Here is a 5455-nt window from a genome sequence, read left to right as displayed (position 1 = left end):
GCGCGTGTGTTTGCGAGAGATTTTGACCTTTACAAGGATAAGGAAAAAATAAGAAAAGAGTTTAAAAGTCGAATTAGAGATCTTACGATTACTTATCTAATCTTTCTACCACAAAAGATGGATGTGAGAGACCTGTTAGGAGTAGTTTTTTTTTTTTTTTTCTTTTTTCTTCTTAACAAAAAGTTGGATAGTTTCAATTTTGATCATCACTACGGTGCAAGTTTTAAAGACTACAAGTCATTTATAAAGATACTCACAGAATATTCACAATGCAGTCTCACACTAGTAATGAAATTCAAACAAAATGGCCATTTTAGAGGAAGTGATCAGCAACTAAACAAACATGTGAGTAGTTAATTCCTGGTAAGTACCGTATCAGTAAAAGGCCTAGGGCATTGGGCAAAGCGGATGCTATCAAATGAAATTGCAAGGGAGTAATGCACAGTGATGCACAATGACACTTGTTGCGCCTATAAATTGCCCATGGTGGAGGTGATTTCCTCCAGATCTATTTCTTCAATCTGGAGAGCTGAAAGATTTAACTACTGCTACTAGCACTATTGGCGAAATGGCTCATGTTTCAGATGCTATTGAGACCAATGATACCGTGGTAGATGTAGTAATCAGCAACGATGAAGTTCCTCAACCGCAACTCCAAGGAAAGAAATTTTCTTTTCCCATGCTCGAATCCAGCAAGTATCACCAGAATAATCACCATGGCTCCTTGCCCTTTCCTCATCTCCACTCTTACCTTCTCTCCCTAAAACACACACACACACACACACACACTTGGGCACAAACTCATATAGCACCGCATACACCTTAGGGTGCATGTTGCATGGAGCATAATACGAGCACTTAACTTTCATTCTTCTATTTTTGATATTAATTAGGGGTATTCAAGATTCAAGAATCAAAATTTCAAGTACACTTGAATGTTCAAAATTTTGAAATTCAAGAGACAGAATTAGAATTCGGGCCACCGATTCGAATTCCACGACCACAATCCACGGAACCAAAGACACCCGAAGGTTAAATAATACGATTTCTACACCATTTGATGGCTGTTTATGATTTTTTTTTTCATTATTTCGAGAATCAAATTATATAGGCATCTGATCACCAATCCAATCAGTATCACCACATGTCACATGATTCTCTTCAGCATCAGAGAAACCACATAATGGTAATTTTGTTTGGAATTTGTCACTAAGTTTATTATGTTGGAGTTATTAAACAATAGTAATAATCTTCATAATTTTCTTTGTGAAGAATGGTGCACCGTGGTCAGCAATATTGCATCTAGCATTCCAGAGCATTGGAGTTGTTTATGGAGATATTGGAACGTCACCTCTGTATGTGTATGCAAGCACCTTACCAAATGGTATTAAGAACACTGATGATATTTTGGAGTTTTGTGATTGATCCTATACACACTCACCTTAATGCCTCTCCTCAAATACGTCCTCATTGTTCTACATGCAAATAATAATGGCCAAGGTAACGATTAGCTCAACTAAGAACTCTTCGTCCTATTTCCATGTATCTTATCTTTTAATTTCATACTTGTCTATCGATTCTAGTGGTATTTTCTGCTCTATCTAAAATTCTGTGGAAACGTTGCAAACAATTTTCTAGTATTTTATCGGCTTGATATCACCAAGCAACACATAAAGACGTAGTCTCAGTTGCAGATGAGGCTTCAAACTTTAATGTCTGTAATTAAATCTAAACGGTGTATAATAATATACCTCTTTAATCTAGAAGTGGATTTCTCTCCCTCTAATTCCCATTTTACCTAGTTAGGTTCTCCCCTGTTAGAGGCCAATTTAAGAATAGAGTAGATATTGGTCTAACATTGTATTTTCAGTTAGGTCCTCTTGATGCCAATGGGAGCTTGGTCGAATGCTAAAAACAATCAATGTTAACACCGCAAGAATTAGAGTTATTAGGTTTAATTGTGATTTTGTTGAAACATTGAATTGTAATCTATTCATAATAATCCCACCATTGTAGATCAGATGCAACTTGAACCAAAATTAGCAGATGAATGCTTTCCTTTATTACCCCCATTCCTCCCCTCATTACTTTCTTTTTTGCCATTGCTCGCATGTCTAGGGCTTACAGCCGATAACCAGACACAAGACTAAGGGTGTTGCTGCCCCCTTCGCTCCTCTCCTTTCAGTTGAGCTGCTTCTGCCCTTTTTATTTATCAGTATTAAATTAGGAGGTCTTAATTTCTGATTACCTTGAAGACAGAAGAGATGTACGTTTTCATGAAACAAAAAGAAAAAAAGAGAGATGCTTAGATTTCAATGCCTACACCTTGAAGGGCATGATTTTTCGTTGTACTCCTTTGATGTATAGGTAAATTAATGTATAAAAACTCACTAATTAACAAGAGCAATCAGACCCATCAAGAAATAATTCTCGAGTGGGGCGTCCATGGATTGATTGATCGATTACTAATCTGAGCAGTAATTATTTAAAAAATCTTTTTGCTTTACCCATTCTTGCCTATAAAGCTACCAAGTTATTATTTTTTTTTTTACTACCAAATAATCAGTTAGACCATGCATTACATTCAATTTGCAAATTCTTATGTACTTTTTTTTTTGTGAGGGGTTGTAGGTGTAACATTTGCAATGTACTCTTTGATATGTAGTTATGCAAAGGTGGGCTTAGTTCCAAGTCAAGAAGCAGAATATCAAGATGTTTCCGATTTCGAAGCCTGTTGGCCCTGATCTGCAGATTAGTAGGAGCAGAAGAGCATCTAGAATCAAACCCAAGCTTGAAAACAGTAGATTTGCCGAGTTGCCAAGTTAAATTCACATTCAGCCAATAATGTTTTTTTTTTTTCCTGACGGAGTGGGTGTCCGGATCAATTCTTACGGGGCCCGACTAATCCTACTCCGGCCCGGGAGGAGAGGCCCCATCCCCCGAACACGATAACCACCGGACTCAAACCCTTGCGGGCACTGGACACCAGCTCCTAAGGAGGCGTATTGAGACCAACTAAGCTGCCCATGAGGGGCGAAACCACACAATGTGATAATTTGGTGGGAGGCAAGGTTCGAATCCCTGCCTCCCACCCCACCAAAGCCTTAAAGGCTTGGTGGTGGCCACCAGTCTAAGGCTGGTGGTTATACAGCCAATAATGCTTGCCCGTCACATTTTTCAGGAAGACAAAACAAAAAATTGTTTGTTGCTAAAAAAGTATACACTATGTCAGATTTAGCTACAAGACTCACGTGAATTTTTTTTTTTCCTAAAGGGAGACACCAAACTTTACAAGAAAAGGAAGAAAAAGGAGAACTTGATAGTTGTCACGGTCACCTACTGCAAATGTCCCTACTGATTTAGGTGCAGTTATACTTATACCTGCTGCTAGGATCCCGATTTTGAAAACCTTGGTTATACCTGCTGTAGGAGGGATTAAACTAGCCACTGATTCCATGACAGAAGGTAACGATACATTTTCCAATATGACCTAGACCTTCTTTAATCTCTCTCTCTCTGTTTTCTATTTTTAGCACATAAAGAAAAAGGGAACATACAATGGACGCCTCTATAGTCTAACATTATTTGCAGATATAGGTCACTTCAGTGTCCAATCTCTACAAATAAGCATGTGTACTGTGACTTTCCCAGAACTGGTATTAGCATCCACTTGGACAGGCTTCCTATCTCCGCAAGCATCTTTGAGATGAAGAAGTTGCTTACACTTTCTACAAGTCTATCCCTTTTTTACGCTTAATTAGGTAAACCGGTTTAGTATGCAAAAACTACTACAAAGTCAAGGTAGCAATACTTTTAAATTTATGGATTTTCTCACATTGTACCCTTTGAACTTCAAAAACTTCCTTTTATCCTTTACGTATCCTTTCCCTTTTACATTGCTCCTTGGAAGAAAAAAAGAAAAAAGTAAACTTTTTATCTTAATCCTATACGAAAATCAGAAAAACTATTATGTTGATAGGGAGAATTGCAAAGGTTTTTTAAAATTACATACAGTAAATAATTTTGACATTTTTAGTTATCATCCTGCATTTTTGGTTAAAGGGTCCTCTCCTTTAACAATTTAATCCATAAAACGCATTCTTTTGTTTGTTTTTTGTGTTCTAAAACTAACAAACTTGATTATTCTTTTCTTATTCTTGTCTTGTTTAATTTTCGTGTGGCAGACCACATTTACTGGCCAATGTCTGTGGTGGCTATCTTGGCTGCCATAACAGGAAGTCATGCAATGATCTCAGAAACATTCTCTATAATCCAATAATCACTTTCCTTGGGATGTTTTCCTCATGTAAAAGTTGTTCACACATCCACCAATATGAAGGCCAAGTTTACATCTCGGAAATCAATTAACTTTTGATGCTAGCTCGTGTCATTGTCACCATTGGATTTAGGACGACTGAAAAGCTTGGCAATGCATATGGTAATTAATCAATCTTTGTCCCCTTCTAATTAGATGTTCTACAATTAATATAGTAAGCTTTAGCAACTAGAGTGTTCATTTCAATAATAATGCAGGGATTGCAGTGGTTCTTGTAAATGACTCTCACAATGCCATTTTTGGTACTCATTATGATCATGATTTGGAAAACCAATACAATTCTTGTGATGTCATTTGTGCTCGTCATTGGTTCGATGGAGCTTTTGTATGTTTGCTCAGTTCTCTACAAGTTTAATGAGGGAGGCTATTTGCCATTAGTTTTTGCTTTGGTCCTAATGTTTATCATGTTCGTCTGGAACCATGTGTATAGAAAAGAAGTACTGCTTCGAGTTAGAGCACAAGGTTTCTCCTGATAAGTTCAAGGATATAGTTTTAGGCATAGACTCTCATCGTATGCCTAGGCTCGCAGTCTTCTATTCAGAACTTGCTCAGAGCATTCCACCAATTTTTGAGCATTATGTGGCTGATGTACCAGTTCTCCGCTCAGTCTTGGTTCTTGTATCCATCAAAACCTTGCCTATAAGCAAAGTTCCGGTCGAAGAGCGATTCCATTTTCAGAGAGCACAACCTAATGATCTCAATGCGTTTCATTGTGTCGTTGGATAAGGGTACACAGATGTGCACAATGAGCAAGAACCCTTTGACAAATTACTCGTTGAAAGGTTGCAGAGATTCGTAATGGAAGACTATATGTTTTCTCGAGACTATTGAAGATATGTGATTTGATATTATAAAAATCATAAATATATGATTTGATTTGATATTGTAGATATTATGAAAGATTTGATTTGATTTGTTTTGATTATAGTATCAGATATTAATTAGGTAATAGATTAATTTAGATTAGCATGATTTTAGAATTTAAATTAGGTTACACTTGTGTATATATTTGTACATTGTGTAGTCCAAAAGAATAATGAAGAAGAGTGTTTTCTCTCCCTTATTTAGTTTTCATGGTATCAGAATTTTAGACTTTGTTATCAGTTTGTCTTTTGACGT

General features: G+C 36.8%; 1 pseudogene; it reads left to right on the top strand.

Moving 5' to 3' along the window:
* Positions 1 to 568: 568 nt before the first annotated feature.
* Positions 569 to 5062, top strand: LOC113704469 (potassium transporter 5-like; annotated as a pseudogene).
* Positions 5063 to 5455: the final 393 nt, after the last annotated feature.

The sequence above is a fragment of the Coffea arabica genome, chromosome 8e (assembly GCF_036785885.1).
Source record: "Coffea arabica cultivar ET-39 chromosome 8e, Coffea Arabica ET-39 HiFi, whole genome shotgun sequence".
Taxonomy (NCBI): domain Eukaryota; kingdom Viridiplantae; phylum Streptophyta; class Magnoliopsida; order Gentianales; family Rubiaceae; genus Coffea; species Coffea arabica.
This window is presented reverse-complemented; position numbering and strand designations above follow the sequence as displayed.